This window comes from Rattus norvegicus, chromosome 6 (genome assembly GCF_036323735.1).
Source record: "Rattus norvegicus strain BN/NHsdMcwi chromosome 6, GRCr8, whole genome shotgun sequence".
NCBI lineage: Eukaryota > Metazoa > Chordata > Mammalia > Rodentia > Muridae > Rattus > Rattus norvegicus.
This window is the reverse complement of record NC_086024.1, coordinates 44,757,458-44,780,826: the sequence shown is the minus strand read 5'-3', so window position 1 is coordinate 44,780,826 and position 23,369 is coordinate 44,757,458.

The following is a 23,369-nucleotide window of genomic DNA, read 5'->3' as shown; positions in this document are numbered from 1 at the left end:
TTGCTTCTATTTCCATTTTTAATTCCTTCAACTGTTTGATTGTGTTTTCCTGGAATTCTTTCAGGGATTTTTGTGACTCCTCTCTATGGGCTTCTACTTGTTTATTTATGTTTTCCTGGAATTCTTTCAGGGACTTTTGCTATTCCTCTCTGTAGGCTTCTACTTGTTCTCTAAGGGAGTTCTTCACGTCTTTCTTGAAGTCCTCCAGCATCATGATCAAATATGATTTTGAAACTAGATCTTGCTTTTCTGGTGTGTTTGGATATTCCGTGTTTGCTTTGGTGGGAGAATTGGGCTCCGATGATGCCATGTAGTCTTGGTTTCTGTTGCTTGGGTTCCTGCGCTTGCCTCTCGCCATCGGATTATCTCTAGTGTTACTTTGTTCTGCTATTTCTGACAGTGACTAGACTGTCCTATAAGCCTGTGTTTCAGGAGTGCTGTAGACCTGTTTTCCTGTTTTCTTTCAGCCAGTTATGGGGACAGAGTGTTCTGCTTTCGGGCGTGTAGTTTTTCCTATCTACAGGTCTTCAGCTGTTCCTGTGGGCCTGTGTCTTGAGTTCACCAGGAAGGTCGCTTGCAGTAGAAAAGTTGGTCTTACCTGTGGTCCCGAGGCTCAAGTTTGCTCATGGGGTGTTGCTTATGAGCAAACCACAGCCGCAGCAACCAGGAAGATCTGCGCCGCCGTTTCCAGGAGTTTCCGTGCACCAGGGTTCCAGATGGCATTTGGTGTTTTCCTCTGGACAGTAATGTGTTCAGAGTGCAGTCTCTTCTGATTTCCCAGGCGTGTCTGCCTCTCTGAAGGTTTAGCTCTCCCTCCCATGGGATTTGGGTGCAGAGAACTGTTTATCCGGTCGGTCCCTTCAGGTTCCGCCTGGCTGACATTTCATTATAGCGTCATCAAGGTGTATTAGAGCCTCAAGTCATGTTCTTCACCCGGAAACTGGTTTATTATCACTTCCCTCCATTGTGTTGCTTGGTGTTTCTTTTTAAAGCTTTATTTATTGTTATTTTATGTGTATGAGTGTTTGCCCTGCATGTGTGTAAGTGCACTGCATGTGTGTCTGGTACCGGTGGAAGCCAGAAGAGGGCTCTGGATTCCCTGGAACTAAATATGGACTGTTGTAAGTCACTACATGGGTGCTGGGAACTGAACCTGAGCTTTCCTAACCATTGAGTCATCTCTCCAGCCTGAGTTTTATTTTCTTAGGGTGTGTTTTAAAGTACAGATGTTCTTAATATTTTAGTGGGACCCAATTTGTTTTATTCTACTTTTAAAAATGGTTTCATTTTTACTTATCTGTATGTGTGTGAATCCCTGTGTGTATGCAAAGCATGCATATATGTAGGTATTGTGGAGGCCAGAAGAAAAGGTATTGGGCCCTCAGGTACAGGTGATTGTGAGCTGCCTCAAGTGGCTGTTAAGAATGTAATCAGAGCAAGAGCAGTAAGTATTAACATCCTTTGGGCTACCGTCTCCCCAGCCCTTATTGTAGTCTGCTGTTTCCTGCTGTGGTTTATTCCTCTTGTATTGCTTCTCAGCAGTCTGTCTAACCTCACATCTCAATACTTTTCTTCCATTTGTTCTAAAATCTTCCCACTTAAATTCCCACTTGTAACGTGTGATCCATTAACAATTAGTTTTTGTAGTAGATGGAGAAAGTCTCCAGGTTTTCTGTTTGTTTGTTTTTAAGCATATTTATCTCCATTTCCCGAACTCCTTTTGCCACTTGTTGAAAATGACACCCACTGAGTATTTTGGCATCTCTATTCCGAGTCCATAGATCACAACACATGAAGGAGAGGTCACTGAACACAACAGACTGCACCCATCCTTCCATGCAGTAGCAATGAAGAGTTATAGATAAGTTTTGAAATTGGGTGATAGTCTCCCAATTTGTTTTTCATTTTCACAGTTGGTTCTTTTTATTGCTTTGGAATGTAATTTGGCTTGTTAATTCTATTAAAAATTCTGCTCGGATATTGTTAGGGATTGTGTAGAAGCTATATTTAGATCAGTTTGGGAAGAGGTAACATGTCTCCAGTACTATGTGTGGCTCTTGGCTGTCTTGCCGTGGGTGATTAATTCCATTTTACAAAGTAGTTGGCTTCATTTAGAGAGCAAGTGCTGAGGAGGGGTGACTGCATCTCGTCTGGGCATGCAGACTCATTTTTTTAAAAAGTATTATTTTGTCTAGCCTCTAAATACTAAGAATTTCTTTAGATTATTTTTGCATAAATCTTTAACTTTAATTTCATTATTAGCTGAACTTGAGTCTGTTTGGTGGTCCACCACAAGGTCTGTATTAAAAAAGGCTGTGTGTCAGGGAGCTTGGAAAAAGAGTGCTTTCAAAGCCTGTGATATTTTCATGGCTATGTTGTCTTTTTTCGCTTTGGGTTGGGTTTGATTAGTTCTCATGCTTTTGCAGAAATAAAGAGCAGGCTTGAAAGATCTGTAAGACAGTATTTGTCTTCTCTTATCTCTCCGGGGAATGTGCATGGCAACATGGGAGTGTGTCAAATTCCACCACGATGATGTTGTCCCCTCTCCTAAGCCTTAGAAAGTGTCTGGCTAACATACCAGTTCATTCCTGTCCTGGATCTCCTGTCTCTTGTGTGTCTTCAAGGGACATTGGCATCAAGACAAGGAGGGCACCTGCTGTTCTTTCTACCTGTGCTCTTGAAGTGGTAACACCCCAGTCCAGCATGACCCCCTGGGAGTGGTAAGCTTTATTGGTTTCTGTGTTCCTTCCGTTCTAGTGAGCTACGGACAGACTAGAGTTAGAGTTAGGATTGGAGCTGCAGGAGGCCTGGAGCTCCAGGGGTTCTTCAAAGACTAGGTAGGTCCTACAATGCCTGCTTCTCAGTTTGTTGTATGTCTCTGGTTAGTTTCCGAGAACTGGGATAGCTATGTCGGTGTGTGTGTGTGTGTGTGTGTGTGTGTGTGTGTGTGTGTGTGTGTGTGTAAATGGCTTATTGTCACTTCATGGGGAAGTGGTTATGTTGTGATGGTAGTCAGACTCCCAACCGATTCTATTGTTTTGTCTTTCAGTTTTAGCTTTGCATAGCTCCTGTTGTTCACATCAAATCTGTGGGATACTGGCACTTGGTACCCTAAATAATAGGTCCAATTAGAGCTGTTAGCCCTTGATGATAAAGCGTGGTCCCAGGACATACTCATCTCTTTCCTTACAGCTGTGTTCTTTTTCCCTCTCGGGGCACTGTGATATAGTTTGCCAACTTTCTGAGCTCATTCTTACAAGCCTTTCTTTAGTTTGGGAGGTCCATAAAGGCAGGAAGTTCAACCACATGTAGGGCTCTTTGTAGGAGCTATTTGTGGGATGCTCAGCTCTGGGTGACAACAGTCTTAAGCATCTTTGACCTTCTTCCTTACTCTCCTCTCAATTCTTCAAACAATGGAAGGAAGACAATGTGCATCCCTGCCTGTGGGTGGCCATATTGGGGGACTAGGTGATTTATATTTGGTACTTGGGTGAGTCAGATGTTTGGTTTCAAAGTTCTAGACAAGGGACAGAGGTGAATATTTTACATATCAAAGCAGACCTGGCCTTTAGGTTTTCCCAGCTTCCCCCATTCTCTATCTGCCACACCCTGCTCTCAATCTTGAATTTTCCACCCAGGGGCCCAAGAACCTCTTCCTTACCTCATCCAGACTTTCTCTCTCTCTCTCTCTCTCTCTCTCTCTCTCTCTCTCTCTCTCTTCTCTCTCTCTTTCCTTCTCTCTCTGTATGCATGCTCCTTCTCTCTTTTTGCCCCCTCCCTTCTCCATGGAGACTTCCCTGGCCTTGGTCCTTGGGGTCAGTGAACTCAGCTACTCAAGAACAGCTTCCCAATAAACCTACCTTCAATATAATCTAATCTGGCCTGAGTACTCCACTGGCAGAGAAATAACCTATCAGTGAGTATATTAGAGATCTTATATGTGTTAGGTGACACAGAACAAAATCCCAAGCCAATTATGTGCCTGATATTAAACTTAATATTTACTGTATGTTTTTCGTTTGCCTCTTACGCTAGCATCTATAGTCTGTATATGAAATCAATAAAGTTGAAGAGGTTAAATATGTCTGCCTGACTGCATACAGATGGCTGAATCTGGGATCTGATTTTGAGTCTCTAAAGTCTGTGCTTTATTCAACTACTGTACAATACACTTTCATAAATATGGGTCTCTGAAGGGTGGAGAGGCCTTTACCTGAGTCTACAGTTAGAAGGACCACTGGATCCTCCATCACTGTTACATACACAAGGACAAGGCTTCATGCCACATGTTCACACATACACCATATACCTATCATAAGCACATATACCTCAAACACATAACATACCACCCTACATATAAACTACTAGCATAACATATATGTAATACCACACACACACACACACACACACACACACACACACACACACACTCAAAACATATACCACAAAACAGTATGTAACCTATCATACACACATACTCCATAAACAAGTACACACACACACACACACACACACACTATGGCACATAAAACCTACATGTATTACATGAATACCACACACTATTGATATACTTTTTATACACATGTTATATACAAAACACATGAACACACACACACACACACACACATACACACACACACACAGATTGCATCCTGCCTTCTATACAACTGTAGTTGAGGCAAAACATGAAAGCCAGCACAGAGTTTTTAAACTTAGATATAATTAGACAAAGTTCTCAAAGACGTGAAGTAGCAAGGTGTACCTCAAAAGTTCCTGGTAGGGGGGTGGTACAGTTCTCTTTTCAGACAGAACCCCAATTCTTCACAGCTTCTCTGCCTCGGGAAGAGAGAGCAGGTTGTTGGGGGAGTTAAACAGATTTATTGACATGAACATATCTCTGGAGACAGAAGGCAAGCTGTCATAGCCTGACATGCAGGAAACTTGGGATAAATATTTCTGTTGACTTTCCATGGATCCATTATCCTCGTGTGCCCTTGCACAAGGGTTCCGTGAGAGCTTGGTGAAAGGGGTGTTCCCCTCCCAAGGGATGAATGGGAGTGGTGGGTAAGGTGGGTGAGAAGAAAAGAGGGGGATCCAAGGAAACCATGGGAGGGCAAATGAGGTGGAATGAGTATTATTAATATCTTCCCATCTATTTCTGAAAGTCACCAGGAAGCAACCACGTATTCAAAAGGCAAAGGGAACAGGTTACATTGTTACATTAGGAACACTAGCTAATAGCTGACATTTAATAGACACATTTATGACACAGTTCTGGTCGTTCATCGTGCATCTCTTCAGAAGTCTCAGTGTATTTGTTTTGCACACCATTTGCCCATGGGAGACTGGGATTAGTGAATACATCTATCATGGGAATTCTGTTTAGGGAAAAAAGAGTCTTGGACATGGCTGAGAAAAGTGGCATCTGTACCCCAAGATGATAACTACTAACATGCTCTATGACAAAGTCCTTGTGAGCCAAATAGGTAGGAACCACAGCTAGACAACTGCTCTCCACTTCCTTCCTTCATGCTCCTTATAAACCCCCACTGCCACTACGGCCTCTTCACCAAGCTTTCCATTGTCCCTCAGCATGGAGATCCACTTTAAACAGTTATTCATGTGGAAAAGGTCTTTCTATGAGGCTCAGATTGTTTCTGGAAATCACCATACAGACCAAGTTAGCTGGAACTCATGATGATGCCCCTGCCTCTGCCTCCCAAATGTTGGGATTACCACCATGCATTACCCTATCAGGCTCACTCAGGCTCTTGAGCATATGCTTTACTTTTCTGCAAGAGGCTCTCTTTCACCAACTTGTAGTTTAAATGTACTTCTCACTGAGCTGCCTGCTCTATTGTGAGCTTCCCACTACCTCTGGTCCCCACCCCCCTTTGCTGTGGCTGTGCCCTCATGTATTCCTGTTTCTTAGGCTACATTTCCTATTGTGCACCAACCTTCCCCCATCTGCAGACTACTTAGTGTGAGCACAACCCTGTTGCTGACAGATCTCAGAGATGCAAACAAGTCCTTCACAGTTCACCTCATATGTGACATTCTTCCCCATCAGCCTGCTGGGTGGCAGGAAGCCAGACCAAAGACTCGAGACAAGAAGCATATTTCTTCCACTTCAATTCTTTTTGATCCAATGCGACCCATTCCTTCCTTGGATCCTTGTTCTCAGCAGCTCATCCCCCTCAGGACTTGCACCTGTCTGTTGTTCTTTTTTTCTTTCTCCCAGATCCTGGCTTATTTTCTCACAAGCTTGTGCTTGCCCATGTCACCTGGAGCCCGAGGCATGGTGGTTCATCCTGTGCTTCGCTTATTCTCCTAGTTTGGGTATTCCTTTCATTGATGACTGAAACTCAAATGCTGGCAGGTTCAGTAAGAAGGCAGACCAACAACAGCTTCATGAGATAGAGGGAATGTTTCATGCACTGATGGCCTAGGAGTCAGTCATCTTGGCATTGTCTATTTTTGTCAGTAAAACAGGGATCCCGGGGGTTCAGAGACTCTGGGATGTGTTGCAGTCAGTGGTTTCTTTGTCTGGCTCTTCTGCAAGAGTAGGAATCTTCTTATAAAACTTTAGTTTCAGAATTTAAAAACCATGTTGGGTACATGGGAAGGTGAACAATGAATATTTATACAATTAGCTGCTGTTTTGATAATCTGAAAGCTACATTGTGGGCTCCATGAAACCCAGGTTTATGTTTTTACCCATCTTACAGTAGCTTGTCTTACTCCTCCTGAACTGAAGTGGGAGCCATTACCTGTAGCTTTTCATCTAGGGGTGAGGTCCTATGATATTTTCCCCATTCATTTTGCCATGTCAACTGTCCACTAACTATGCACTCGGCATGTAAAGCTCACCAGGCCTGGCACTGGCAGTGAGAGCTGTCCAGTACATGCTTTTTTCTTTTCCAGGAAGAGGGACTTAGTACTGGGCCAAGCAAGGCAACATAGGTGTCAGAGGCGACTCTAATGCCAAAGCAGGTGAAGGAAGTTAACGCCAGTCCTTCTGGAATGATGGGGGAAGGGTTTGGGGAAGAGATTATGTCAAGCTTGTGTTTGAGATAGGAGCGGGAGACAGGACCTGGTCTGAGGTTTGTATGTCTAAGATGTGTTGGTTTTCTGATAAGACATGACATGTCTGATCTGTGTTCACTGCAGTATCAGGAGGTTTGTCTCTGGACAGCATGATTCTTCTCTTAGCAACCATTAATTACAAACAGACTTTTATCTAGGGGAGGGTTCCTATGATAGTTTCCCTATCCATGTTGCCATGTCAACGAATGTCACTATGCAGGTCTTGTTTAGGTGACAATACTGTTAGGTGCAGCTCCCTGTCATATGTAAAAAAAAATACCACCTCATAGCAAGCACCCTGGTCCTCTGTCTCCTATAATTCTTCCACTTCCTCTTCTATGATGTTTCCCTAAGTCTGAAGTTATGTTGTAGATACTCCAGATAGGCTAGTTACTTGCCTTAGTTAGGGTTCTATTGCTATAAAGAAGAGATACTATGACTACAGCCACTCTGAAAAAGGAAAATATTTAACTGAGGCTGGTTTATAGTTCAGAGGGTTAGCCCATTGTAAGAAACATGGCTGCAGGCAGACATGGTGCTTGAGAAGTAGTTGAGAGTTTTACATCTGGATCCATAGGAAACAGGAAGAGAGAGTGAAGGTGAGCTTGGCTTGAGCATCTGAAACCTGAAAACCCACTTCCAGTGATGCACTTCCTCCAACAATGCCACACCTACTTCAACAAGGTCATAGCTCCAAATATTGCCACTTCCTATGAGCCTTTGGAGCCATTTCCATTCAAAACACCATAGTACACCTTTCTTGATCAACTGTTCTTTGCAGTTTGGTAAGTGGTGAATTTCTGCAATGGTCTCTTGCTGCTGCAAAAAGAAGAAACTGAGAAGCTGAATCCTTTGCTGCAATGACCTTTAATGCTGTTGGTCTCTGTAAAGTGTTATTTACCTATGTACACCCTTGGGATTTCTGCTTTCTCTGAATTCTTGTGTCACCCTGAAGGCTAACTACACACCAGCCTTTCAAATACTAGATAGCACACTCACTTCTCAGTTGCTCTGTAGTGACTAGTCCTGCTTTCTAATGTCAATACATTTTCAACTTATAAAATAAAAAGCCGTCACTCAAAGGCTATCCTTGGTAGGAGACTTATCAGGGGTCTAAACTCTGTAACTGCTCATTTTCCTATGCTCAATGTAATTGTTGCAAGGAAGAGAAAGGCTCTCTGACCCTTTGGGTTCAACCTCATGGTCCTGGATGAATTACAGCATTTATCTAGGACTTAATTGACTTGTCTGTGTAGAAAGGACATTGTGGTCCTGTGGATTGAGTAGTAAAGACTGAAAATAGTTACTTTGATTCTAGGGCCCAGACTCCCTTCCCTCCAGAGTCTGAACAGGAAGGGATGCTTCAAATAACAGTTAGGATGGTCTAGGTATCAATTTATGATTAATATATATATAGAAACTGGATTCAGTTTCTAGCTTTAGCATTGTTAATTGTATAACTTGGGGGAAAACAGTTAATCCTTATAAGATTTTATTTTTTTACTCAAAAATATTTAGCAAACTATTGATGTTTTCAGAAACCATAGAGTAGTGCTTCATAATTATCTTAGTTAGAGTTTTATTTCTGTGAAGAAAACTGTTACCAAGACAACTTTTATAAAGAACAAAATTTGATTGGGGGTTAACTTACTGTTTCAGAGGTTCATTCCACTAGCATCACTGTGGGATGCATGGCAGTGTTCAGGCAGACAAGGTACTGGAACAGGAGCTGAGAGTTCTACATCTTGATCTGGGGGCAGGCAGGAGACTGTCTTTTGCAGACAACCACGAGGAGGGTCTCTCTACTGTATTGGGGAGAACTTGGGCACTTGGAGTCCTCAAAGCCTACCTACAAAATGACACACTTACTCCACCAAGGCTACACTAACTTCAGCTAGGCTGCACCTCCTAATAATGCCACTTTCTATGGGACAAACATATTTAAACCACCACATTCTACTCCCTAGCCACCACAGTCTTGTTCAAACACATAAGTCTACGGGGCCATACATAGCCATAACATAATGCAAAATACATTTAATCCAACTTCCAAAGTTCTTGTAGTCAATCATAGTCTCAACAATGTTTAAAGTCCAAAGTTCAAAATCTCTTCTGAAATTTATGTACTCTCTTAACTGTAATCTCCAATAAAATCAAAACCACAAAGCAGACCATATACTTACAACATCATAGTCTATATCTTACCATTCTAAAACAACATAGTGAGAAAATACTGGACTAAAGCAAGACAGAAAGCCAGCTGGGTAAACTCTAAACTCTGCATCTCTATGTCTGATGTCAAAGCACTCTTTTTATCTTTAACATTATTCATCTTTGTTACCTGCAACACTTTTCTTTTTCTTGGTCTGGTTCTGCTCCATATTTTCCCACAGGTATCCCATGTCTCTGACATCTCTAACATCTTGGGATATCCAGGGCAGTTTCAACTTTGCAGCTCTTTATTTCAATGTCTGTGATTCATTCATGATTTTATAGGCTCCTCCAAGGGGCTTAGGTTACATCTCCAGCTCTGCCCTCTGTAGCACTCTTAGGCTCTGGTTGACTACACTCCACTGGTGCTATTGTTCTTATTGTTCTTGGCGGTTATCCTATAGTACTGGCATCTCCAATATGCTGGGCTCTTCCTATGCTGGGGTCTTCCTCCTTAATTAGGCTTCACCAATAGCCTCTCATAGGCTCTCTTTATAGTGCCAAGCCTCAACTTCTTTGCATACCCTCTTCAGTCCTGGGCAGTCAACTGCAATTGAGATTGCACCTTCACCAATGGCCTTTCCTGGCCTCTCATAGTGCCAAACCTCAGCTTCTCTCCGAGATCCTTCATGCCTTCAAAACAAGTACCACCTGAGTGATTCTTGCATATTATCAAGTCTTGCTGCAGACATGGTATCTATCTCCAGAACATAGCTGCTTTGTGCTCTCAGAAAACACTTTTCAGAAGATTTTACTTCAGTGATGCTGGTCTATTCTTAATCACTGCTAATTTCTTAGCTCAAGCTACTTAGCATCAATTGTCCCAGTAACCCCTTCTGCTCTTGACTCTAAAGCAAGAGCCACACGGCAGAAGCTGCTGAATTCTGCTGCTTTCTGGGGCTGGAACATGCCCCCTTGTTCTATTATATCACAACCACTTTTCAGTTTTCCAGCTCTTTCACTGTCCAAGCTTGGGTGTACTGGAACATAATCTGAAGACCAACCTTGAACTCAGAGATCTGCAGGCCTCTATCTCTTGAATGCTGGGATTAAAGGCATGTACTACCATGCCTGGACCTAAACCTTTTTCAACCTTTTTATAAGATCTTTCAATTCTGGATTATAGTTCATTCTAGACATAGTCAAATTGACAACCGAGAATAGTCATCACAATCCATCCCTTGTCAATTTGACCCTTGTCATAATCATATCTCCTTATGTTCAAATGAAAATAATCACCAGGTTGTAATAGTATCTAACATGACATAACTATCCCTTGTTCAACTGCAAACACATAAACAATAAATTAAGGTGGATAGGATCTTGCCCAGAGATAACCATTCCCTTAATTCCGTTTAATATCCTTGAACATAGGATTCAGCTCCATTCTACTTCCTGGTGTTCCTTTACTCATTGAACCATACATTTTATAGTTTTCCTTTCTAAGCTTGCGACACTTGATCAAAATGTTCCTCATAAGAGTGAACTACAGGCTAAGTTAGGCTTTTTTTTTTTTTGAGACTTTCTTTGTCAATGGAATTAATCTACATCTATTTACCTTAATCTCAGGCAGACTCTTCAGACAAGGGCAAAAAGTACCCACACTCTTCAGTAAACTATTACAAAAATAATCTGTATGCAACATACTGAAATTTCTCTCCTCTACACCCTCTTGAGCCAGGCTCTCAAAGTTCAAATAACACTCAGAAGCACCATCTTTCACATTCCTACTAGGATGACCCGTCAGGCCCCACTTAAAGCATTCTACTGCTTTTCAAATCCAAAATCCTAAAACCCATATTTTCTCCAAACAAAAACATGCTCAGGCCTATCATAGGAATAACTCAGTTCCTGGTACCAACTTCTGTCTTAGGGTTTTATTGCTGTAAAGAGACACCATGACCAAGGCAACTCTTACACATAAAAAATTTAGTTGGGGCTGACCCCCAGTTTCAGGGGTGTTGCAGTTTGCTCTGTTGCTGTATATTGTAATGTTAAGTATAGGTCCCAAGGTCTGGCTGCCCCCACGCATGAGGAAATCTTCATGTATATCAAGTGGTGCTATGTAAAATTAGTCCTTAATTAAAAACTATTGGTTGAATAAAAATGCCTACAGTCTATAGCGGGGATGAAGACATGTTAATAGAGTTTTGGTTCCTGGGAATGGGGTCTGAGGTGGGGTCACAAGGGGGAGAGAGAAGAAGGCGGAGAGAGGAGAAGATATAATGGAGTAAAGGATCATAAGACTTAGCCGTGAGGGCTGGCCAATCAGAATAAGAGTGGCTTAGACGGAACATGGCAACGTATCTCAGGGTTATTGAGAGGGAGGGAGGTAGATGCTTAGTGGGTAGATATCTGCCAGCTCTAGGACTTTAGAGGCTTATTATAAATATAAAAGTTTTGTGTATTTTATCTGGGAACAAAATGATCTGAGGATGGGGTAGATATTTCCAATTGAAATTAAATATTTATAACACTATAGAGGTTTAGTTCATTATCATCGAGGCAGGAAGCATGCCAGTGTCCAGGCAGGCATGGTGCTAGAGTTGCCAAGAATTCTGCCTCTTGGTCTAAAAGCAGCCAGGAGGAGGGTCTCTCTTCTGCACTGGATGGGGCTTGAGCACTAGGAGACCTCAAAGGCCTCCTACACAGTGACAAACCTCTTCCTACACCTCTTAATAAGGCCACTTCCCATGGGCCAAGCACAATGACCTTCCTAATGCGGTGACTCTCTAATACAGTTCTTCATGTTGTGGCAAACCCAATCATAAAATTATTTTTCGTTGCTACTTCATAATTATAATTTTGCTACTGTTATGAAATATCTAATGTGCAAGATATCTGATCTGTGAAAGGGCCATTTGACCTCCAAAGTTCATAGTCTCTGTTACTGACTTAATTCATAGTCTCTTCTCTTGGACTTTACACATCAAAATTACTTTTTAGAGTTGTTTGCAGAACAGGCAAAGTACTATGGAAACAAGGTGACAGAAGCTTCACAAGTGTGTTATCTTTAGTCAAAGAAACTGGGTTGTAACCTTGGTTCTGTGCTTGCTGAAGGAGATATTTAAGATGAACACACAGTCCTGCCCTTTATTTTCCTCATACATTAAACAGAGAGAGGCATTCCTTTCCCTACAAAGCACGACAGAACAGATCCTGTGATAATGCCTGTAGAGCCGTTTCAGAATAAAAAAAAAGAGTACATGGCTATCAGTCATTTCTTAGCTATTAGTCATTTAAAATGAAATGTAGGGCAATCTCTTGGCTGTGAAATTGAAATATATCTGAAATCAATAGTCACTCGGAGGACAGCAGTGTTGGTGATGGATAAGGCATGTTCGTAAAAATGGAAATCACCAGTTGCGAGGAGTGGGTGTTCAGCAAGACGGACTGCCTGCAGAGCCAGCAGCAGCTGTCATTCTGTCTTAGTGATATGGCACCTCTGGATGACACTAGCTGCTGTGCTCCCTGTGTCCTTGAGGAACATATTACAGAGCAGTGAGGTGAGGGAAGCATGTGTCCACATGGACTACAGTGTGTGGCCCATGAGCAGAGCTGGAGAACAGGGCCTGGCACTGCTGACTGAGAAACCCTGGCATTGGTCAAGCTGGAATAGACTGACCTTGCTGCCAGCTTGCAATCAGCTCCCACTTCTGTCAGCTTAAACAGTGATGGAGATGAGCTGGCTGCCTGATCTTCCTGCCTGCAATCATAGGAGTTTCTGGGAAGAGATGAGTTTAGGGTCAACAAGAATACAGGTAGTTCCAAAGAAGGCACTGGCTATGGAGATGAACAGGCCCAAGATTAGAACCCAACTCCACCTCTTTCAGCTGCTATAGTTTTCAGAATCAACGTAAGTTTTGTGTCTTGCACTGCGGTCTTTTCATCTCTAACATATAAAATCATAAAACTGCCAGCAAGACTTGACATCCATACCAGAAGAAACAGAAATCAGTAACTAGTCCAGGAAGAATCTTCCTGTCCTAATGTGAGGCCCTGAACTCACACCACGAGGACCCAAGTAGAAAGCCAAGCCTAGTGGTGTCTGCCTGTAAGCTGATTGCTAGGATATGAGGCTATGCTAGAGACAAGCAGATTCCTGAAGCTCATTGCTCAGCCAGTCTAGCCAAACCAATGAGCTTCAAGTTACCAAGAGCCTGTCTTTCAAAACAAAGGTTGAGAGGTGATTCTGGGAAGAGGTCTGATATAAACCTCTATCCTCCACATAAAGAAGCAAGCACACATGTATTTGCATACACAGGTGTGCATCCTCATAGTGACAAGTGCACAAGTGCAAACAACACACACACACACACACACACACACACAGAGAGAGAGAGAGAGAGAGAGAGAGAGAGAGAGAGAGAGAGAGAGAGAGAGAGCCAGCTTCACACTACCTCCAGCAGGAGCTGACATACCTACTTTTCTTTTCATCTCCAAGATACTGAGAATGAGACAATCATATAAAAAATTTAGACTTTCCATCCCCACAAAATACTCGAGTTCTCTAAAAATGGAATGTGATTATTTTTAATCAGCTGACTGGCATCCAAGATGATCTCATCATCTCAGGAACATCATTGAGATCCAGATCTCACTGCCATGAGCTGGAAGGCTGCAGTTGCAGTGAACTCCCAATGACCCCTGCAGAAATGACCACTCCATCAGCTCTGTCTCAGGGGGGAGGTGCTGTGACACTCAAAAGAAAGACAAGGCAAGGACATTCGGTTGGCTTGTTTTCTTCTGGGACTGACATCCAGTTAACATTTTTGTAGTACACTAGTGGACTTGTGCTCCCCTAGAGTTCAAAGGAGTCTCCAAGGCCTGGCCTTATCCTATATGTACCTTTTTATTTTGCTGTCTGACCTTGCACTTTGCTTTTTAAGATTTTTTTACTCCTAATCGCAGGAGCTGTGATAGCCTATCTACCATTGGATTCTCAAGGGCACATGGGTGAGCATTCTGTGTGTCCACTGGTACCCACAAGTGCCTCATGTTCCCAGATTGAATAGAGAACCCCTCTTCTGTCAGGAGCCCCTGCCTGCAGCAAAATCTTAAGTCAAAGCTAGCAGCTAAAGATAGAAGCTAGGCTTGTGAGTTTATTAATTAATTAACTTCTTAATTAATTATCTGTGGATGTTCAGTAGAGAAGAGGATGTGGAGTTCTTATTTTGTATATCTGGGATGCCCTTGTAGATGAAGGGGGACCTGGAGGCATTTGAATGACACATCTGGAGGAACATGCAGATGTTAGGTGGGTGGGTGCACCATTTCACTACACCTGGGGTATGAGCAATTAATCAGGACAGCGGGCAGGAAATTAGGAAGTGGGCTTAAGAAATAATGGTTCAAGGTTTTAGAATCCTCTGTGTCTAGAAGATATGTATGGGTAACATGCTCCTTAATATTTTCGATGCTGGGAAAGATGAATCTGGTAATAGGCAGGCTTCCTGATGGCATGTGTCCTCTGGGGAGAAAAGGCTTTTAGTTCTGAGGTAAGTAAGGCCCTTATCCTTCTGCCCCAAGCTTGAAACTGACCTTCGGTTTTCATTTTAACTGTTTCCTTTGTGATTCAACGTTGAAATGAAAACACATGTTCCTTGGAGGATTTATCTAATCTGGTTGCAAATAGCAGATGACCAGATTCTCAGCCTCCGTGTGTTTAGACCTGGTGATCATAGCCTTTAAATCCCTCCGATGCCCAGCTCAGGGACGCAGGCAAAAATAGCAAGTGAGGTCAGTCCTCAGAGGACAACCTGGAGTGCTTGGCATCTAAATGGAAGGAATCAAACCGCTTTTTAAATATAAGGCTAAGAAACATCTTATTTATCCATCCTCGGCTCTTTTTGTGGGGAACCACTTGATCTTTTCTTTTTCCCTAAGCAAGTTCTAAGTGTCCACGGGAACCAGATGCAAAAGAAAAATTAGATGCAATCCCAGCCAACCAGATTTGCCGTAAAACTAATGACTCAAGTTTTACTGTCCATCTCAGCTCTTATCTGGTCCTATGTTTTGTGAAAAATATATGTAAAACAAAGTGTTAGCATTCTGTCTAAGCTCCGCCCCTCAGTTACCTGGCAACAGTCAGGTATGCCTGACTCACTATAAAAGGGGCTGCTCGCCCCCTCCTCTTTCATGCTCTCTTGCCTTCTTGCTTCTGCTCTATCCTCTTGTCCCTACCCCTCCCTCCCCATTTCCTTCACCCCTCTCTCCACATGCTCATGGCCAGTCTCTACTTCTTTACTCCTCTACATTCTCTCTTTCTCTCTGCCTTTCTCTGTCTCTACTACCCTTTCAACTCCCCTTCCCATGAACTAAATAAACTCTATTCTATACTTTACCATCACCATCGTGTCCTGGTCTCTCAGGGGGAAGGGATGCCTCAGCACGGGCCTGTGGAGGCATCCACTTACCCAACACCTTACCACACATCCACCAAACATATTCCCTCTCTTCTTATCTTTTTATAAACACAACACAAAGTATCACTTATATTTATTTTTTTTATTACATTTACGTACTCTGTGTGTGTCTGTGTGTCCATGTGTGTGCCTATGTCTCTCTCTCTCTCTCTCTCTCTCTCTCTCTCTCTTTGTGTGTGTGTGTGTGTGTGTGTGTGTGTGTACATGTGTTACAGGGTGTTTGTGGAGGTCAGAGGACAAGTTAAGGCCAGAACTCAGTGGGCCATCAACTAGGTCACCAGGCTTAGCATTGAGTGCCTAAACCTGTTGACTTACCTTGTTGGCCACCACCAACATTTTATAAGCTTCAGTTATTATAAAATCTGAACCTGTCCCCTGGCCCTTTAATCTTGTAGGAGTCATGTTCATGCTCATGTAATCAAATGGGTTTCCAAACACATCTAGCATTATATTGGAGCAGATGTTAGTAGTGTACAGGGGGATCTAGAGTAGAGAAATCCTACCTGAGAAGTCTCCATGTATCTAGAGATCAGGGCATCATGTTCTCTCTCTACCCTACCTGGGTAGACCGAGCCAGTGCTGTACCTGGACTTAGCGCCACACTTGATCTAAAACCACAGACCTTCCAGAGATTGCCCTTGGCTCTTCAAGACCTCTGCCTGATCTCCAAGAGACTGTTCCTGATCTCCATAAGACTACCCCTGACCTCCACAGAACTACCCTTGATTTCTGGAAAATTCCCTTTGATCTTTGTGTACTTAGTCCGATAACACTTCAAAGTTTCCAGGCCTCATACATGCTAACCATCACTCCATCAGGGGTCACTGCCAGGCCTCTACTATGCTAGCATCACCCTCTCATGCTCCACTGTCCACTTCTGTGCTAACCATCACCCTTTTATGATCCATTGCCAGGACCCTGCCATGCTAATTCTCACCTCTCAGGTTCCATTGCTAGGTCTCTTACATGCTAACCATCACCCTCTCAGGCTCCATAATTGCCTTGAATTCACAGAATTTACAGAACTCAGCAGGACACTTTAACAATTACTTATAATTTGATTATAGGCACCTGAAGGACACAGTTTGAGTGGTTCTCCTTGTGGAATGGGGACACCTCCCCACTGGCACATGTTGGCCAATAGAAAAGTTTTCTTTCCCCTCCAGTTCCTTCCCACAAGTGAGTGTCTGTGAATTCAGCAGAGAAAAGAGCAGGCTTCTTGAATTGGGACTTTGGTCTCTGAATGACACCCCCAATCTCCTAGTAGTTACTTGTCATGATACTTCACTGTTCAAATCTTAAGAGTTGATAAAAAGAATTGAAGATGGCTTAAAAATCACATCTTCAGGAGAGTTGCCCCCAATTTCCCTGAGTGCTAAGCTAAATTGTTGTGCTTGGACTGGTGAAATCTTCCAGAACTCTTAAAGGAAGGAGGGGTCCTGTGATGTCATTTTCATTGTCTTTTTCTAACACAAAAGTCCAAAGGTGGAAAAGTGGATCATCCCAACCTGATTGCTCTGTTCTCTCTCACTGTTTCCCTCTTATGATCTCCCTAGGGTTCAAGAAGGATTGATTTCACCCCACATCTATGTTCTCTTACTCTCAAGAAGTGGGGTATCTGTACCTGTGAAGTCTGAGGAGGATGGTAGATAGCTCTTTATTGATGGACCTCCTCATCAGATTCAACCATCTAGGTACATTGTGACTCTATTCTCCATGTGAGAAGCATCCCTTCTGTTATTCCAAGTTTTTAAAACTAGATTTGAAATTCCGAGATAGCTGTAGATGCAACTATAAGAAAAATACAGGTGAGAATTGCATTAAAAGCAATGTAGATAGTTTTTTTTGTAAGATGGCCATTTTCACTATGTTAATCTTACCAATCCATGAGCATGGTAGATTTTTCCATCTTCTAAGGTCTTCTTCGATTTCTTTCTTCAGGGACTTGAAGTTCTTGTCATACAGATCTTTCACTTTGTTAGAGTTTCACCGAGATACTTTATATTATTTGTGGCTATTGTGAAGGATGTTGTTTCCCTAATTTCTTTCTCAGTCTGTTTATTGTTTGTATAAAGGAAGGCTACTGATTCCTTTGAGTTAATTTTATATCCACCCACTTTTGCTGAAGTTGTTTATCAGCTGTAGGGGTTCTCTGGTAGAATTGCTTATGTAAACTATCAGATCATCTGTTCATAGTGATAACTTGACTTCTTCCTTTCTAAATTGTATCACTTTGATCTCCTTTTGTTGTCTAATTGCTCTAGCATTGAAAGAGCAATTCTTAATTTCCTATAGAAAAACAAAAATCCCAGGATAGTTAAACAATCTTGAACAATAAAAGAACTTCTGGAGAAATCATCACCTCAAGCTGTACTACGGAGCAATAGTGATAAAAACTGCATGATATTGGTACAGAGATGGACAGGTAGATCAATGCAATAGAATCAAAGACCTGAAATAAACCCACACACTCATGGACACTTGATCTTTGACAAAGAAGCCAAAACCATACAGTGGAAAAAGAAAGCATCTTAAACAGATGGTGCTGCTTTAACTGGATGTTTGCATGTAGAAGAAAGCAAATCGATCCATATTTGTCACCTTGCACAAAGCTCAAGTCCAAATGGAATGTGGACTTCAACATAAAGCCAGATATACTGAATCTAATAGAAGAGAAAGCCTCAAACATATTGGCACAGGAAAAATTTTCCTGAACAGAACACCAATGGCTCAGGCTCTAAGATCAACAATTAACCAATGGGAGCTCTTGAATCGAAAAGCTTCTTTAAGGCAAAGGACATTGTCAATAGGACAAAATGGCAGTCTACAGACTGTGAAATGATCTTTACTAACCCTACATTCAATAGAGGAATAACACAGAAAATATATTTTAAAAATTAAGAAATTAAACTCCAACAAACCAAATAACCCAATCGACAAATAGGATATGGAGCTAAACAGAGAATTCTCAACAGAGGAATATCAAATGGTTGAGAAGTACTTAAAGAAATGTTCAACTTCCTTAGTCACCAGGGAAATGCAGATCAAAACTACCCTGACACCAATGAGAATTGCTAAGACCAAAAACTCCAGTGATAGCACATGCTGAGGAGGATATGGAAAAAGGGGAACACTCCTCCACTGCTGGTGGGATTGCAAACTGGTACAACCACTCTGGAAATCAATCTGGTGGTTTCTCAGAAAATTGCAAGTACTTCTACCTGAAGACTCAGCTATACCACTCCTGGGCAAGGACACGTGCTCCATCATGTTCACAGCAGCCTGATTTGTAGTAGCCAGAAACTGGAAGCAACCTAGATATTCCTCAAGCAAAGAATGGATACAGAATGTGGTTCTTTTACACAATGGAGCACTATTCAGCTATTAAAAACAAAGACATTAATTTTGCAGGCAAATGGATGGAACTAGAAAAAATCATTCTGAGTGAGGTAACCCAGACGCAAAAGGACATGCAGGATATGTACTCACTGATAAGTAGATATTAGCCAAAAGGTATAGATTACACATGATATGTCCCACAGACCCTAAGAAGGAGGGCCCAAGTGAGGATGCTTAAATCCCACTTAGAAGGGGAACAAAATAATCATGGGAGGCAGAGGGAGGGAGGGACCTGGGTGGGGTACGGGGGGAGGAGGAGATAAGGGGGGCAAGATCAGGTATGGGGGAGGACAGGAGAGAGGCCCAGAGGGCCAGGAGAATGAATGGAAATATGCAGCTGCTGGGGGGTGGGGCATGAGAACCTCTAGAAAATCCCAGAGACCTGTGATGACCTTAGCTGAAATACCTCACAGTGGGGTATTGAAGCTGAAGAGACCACCTCCAGTAGAGGGTTGGGGACATCAATCCATCAACGAAACTTTCGACCTAAAATTGTTCCTATCTAAAAGAACTGCAGGGACAAAAATGGAGCTGAGACTGAAGGAATAGCTGACCAGTGACAGTGCCAACTTGGGATCCATCCCATGGGCAGATAACATCCATGTGATGGGGGGATATGAAGGGAGGGCAACAATTGGGATATAAATAAATAAAATAATTAATTAAAAAAGAAAATAAAAGGGAAAAATAATACTAAGATCTCATGATTTACCCTTTACCTATTTCCTCTAACAGTGCATCTTCAAAAGCTTAATGATGACATCACAAATAGGGTATTGACACTAATATAGTCCAATACAGAATAATTCCATTGCTGTAAGCATCTCTTACTATCTTATTCCATTTCCAGTTGCTATGGAAATAAATACCTGTCACTGTAATGCACTAAGAATAGAAGTCTATTTAGTCCAGTGGTTCTCAACTCTCCTAGCACTGAAACCGTTTAATACAGTTCCTCAAGTTGGGGCGACTCCCCCCATAAATTATTTTGTTGCTACTTTATAACTGTAAACTTATTATTATTTTTCATCATAATAAACATCATAATAAACAGATTATCTGATATATGACCCCAATGGGGGAATCAGGATTCACAGGTTAGAAGCACTGATTTAGTCCATGTTTCTGGAGGCTGGAAGTCCAAGAGTACCATGTTGCACCATCATATCGCAAATGGTGAGGTGAGGCTACTGTGCTAACTCAATTTTATAAAGTCATAAATACTATTAGGTGTTGTGTGTGGTTTTCAAAACACACTACCACCTTTGCCCAAGAGCTGCTGTGTACCAGCCTCTTCTCGCTCCCTTTTGCTCCACCAGGCTTTGCCCTGGCATTGGTAACCACCTAACCCCCTTTGCTCTGACTTGGCTCCGGGATGGACAGCTGCCAGCACTGACTCAGCTTCTCTTTCTTACCTGCCTTTGTTCCTGGAGGGGTCACCTTTGAGACCCTAGAATCTGCAGATAAATGGCAGACAGACAGCTTTATGATTTTAGAACTTGCTGACTAGGCACAACTGCATAGCTACTTCCTGCATGGAAATGTGTGCCTTTATCAATTTATTATCTGTTTCTCCCTCTGCCCTAAACTTAGTGGCTTGTATCAGCTAGCCCCTGCCAACATCTTCGGCCCTGTCCATAGGAGAAGTTTCAGGCCCTAGCTGCCCCAAGACCTTACATGACTGTTGCTTTCTCCTCATTCCAAAGCATGGCAGAAAAAGCCCCTCTCTCTTTTCCTCTTGGGACTTGGAAATCCCACCCAAATCTTCTGAAGGCCCAGCAATTGGCCCCTGGCCTTCGTTATTGACAAGTCAAGAACCAATTGGGGAACAAAACTTTAGCAACAGAACCTCCCCTTAAAATTAGGAGGTCCCACTCTTAGGTCCTTAACACTAATCACTACCTGGTGTCCCAAGAGGGACACCACTGGATATATAAATTTGGGCAGTAAGTCTGCTCAGTGAAATTTCAGGGACTAAACATCCTTCCTTTTGCTTAGATGGTGACATCTCTTAATTTGTCCTCCCACTTTGATGAGAAAGATGCTTTAAACATTAGAGCTGTTTTGAGAGAACATGTTTTTTATTGCTGTGGAATGAGCAAACTGTGGCTTCTGTGTGACATTCTAATGTCTCCTCTGGGAAATGGCTACCTTAGACAAACATGATCAGAGTGGTAAGTACTCAGAAAAATGCCAGTGCACTAATCATTTAGAACATTGCCCAGTAAGACATTTAAGAGTGAATTCATGTTGCATCATCTGCCTCGTATTAGAAAATACGAGTAAGGTAATTTTCCAACTGTGTTCAATAGAAATACTATTTAAGAATAATTACAGAAAAACCATTTTGCATCTGATACTAATTTCTAAGCAAATGGAGGCAGAAATGGGTTTACATCTGTGGAGAAAGTGTGGGAAACAGAGAAGTTTGTTTTTACCATATGTTGAAGGGAGGATGGTGCCTGCTGCCTTACCTGGGTGGTTGTCTTAGTTCAGGGAGGGCAGAGGAGGGCACAGAGAGTGCTCACTTCTTTGGAGTTGTGACTTCTATTAAGTGTCTGTCTGTCTGTCCATTCATCATCAATCATCTACCTACTATCTATCTATTGTTTGTCTGTCATCTATCGTCTACTTACATGCTTTCCCCTTTCCTCTTCCTTTATTGTTTCTACTTCTTGTTCTTTGTTGTTCTCATTCCTCCTTCTCCGCTTCTTCTCCTTCAATTACTTTTATCCCTATTTTTCTTCCAGTTCAAGAGACTGAAGGCATATATAGTTCTGGTCAATAAGTACCTCCTAACTGCTGGGACAAGGACTGTGCCAAGAAAGATAGCCCTCTCTCTCTCTCTCTCTCTCTCTCTCTCTCTCTCTCTCTCTCTCTCTGAAAATAGTATTTTCCTATTATCTATTCTGATCATGATTTCCCCTCTCTTGTTTCCTCCCAGATCTTTACAACCTCCTTGCCAATCTAACTCCACACCTTTCTTTTCTCTCTTCTTAGAAAACAAATAGAGCAATAAAAACCAAGAATAAAACAAAGTAAACAGTAATTAAAAGTGTGTGGTGCTGCTTCTGTACAGGACCCAAGTTCTTCTCTAAGCATCTTCATTGGGCATGTCAGAATCTATTATTATAATAGCTCCAGGTATCTGCCTCTGTTAGTACTCATAGCATATACCTTGTCCATTCCCCCAATTAATAAAATCTTTCAAACGTAAAAGGCAAAGGTTAGGTACTCATTGTGAGACCCTATATCAAATTTTGCTTTGTGTAGGCTCTTGGCCTTATGGCTTCTGAGCTTGGGAAAGGATGGGTTTGGATGGATGGGAAAGATGAAGGGTAGAAAGGAGACTCATCAGTAGAGAAATGGGGACTGATAACATACAAGGCAAAGGAAGTACATAAAATCTAGTCAGTCAGCAGATAGAGAAAGCATAGGCAAGAAGAAAAACCTGGAATGAAAGCAGGAGGTTAAGATGAGATACCAGTTCTTTGAAGGAGGATGGTTCCCAAATGTTAGTGTCTATCACTACTCTAGACAGCTGGCTCTCCTGGGGCAAGAGAGCCATACATTTCCACCAGCAAAAGGCCAGTCTTTTATCATCAGCATGATTCTTTGGCTGGTGTGTCTGACACCGTGATAATTGTACATGAACACAGCCAGGACATTGATGTGACCAAGGTGAACACTGACTGCTCATCTGGACTTCGTGTTGAAGCCCTGGACGATTATGAATTCATAGGAACTGTAGATACTTGTTGAACAGCAGCCAGCATTTCAGAACAACTCAAAAGCAAATGAAATGAAAGAATTCCACCTGCATTTTGTTGGAGAGTCTTAAAATTATCCCTAATTAGCAGCAATCACTCTTCTCTTTTGAGGATGTGCATTCCTGGTTTAGCTAAGGCAGCTTCTCCTCTGTGAAAGAGAGTCATTGAAATGCAAGCAGTGTACTGGATATCCGTGCCTCCTTCTTCTGATAGGAAACTCTCAGTTCCTGGGTGACCCTGTGCTAATGAGTCTCTGGCTGGTGAGTCATCTTCTAGCCAAGCAAGAGATGTTATCAGTTTCATTAGAGTCCCTCCAGTCACCTCAGCCTGGCCTGAAGCAGCCACAAGAAGGCCATTAGATCAACATTGACAGGATACTCTCACCAGCCCACCCCACCCAAATCATCTCTCATTTAGTATTTGCAAACACGCCAGGCGTTCGCTCTGAAAATGAACCGTTCTGCATGCAAACACCCTT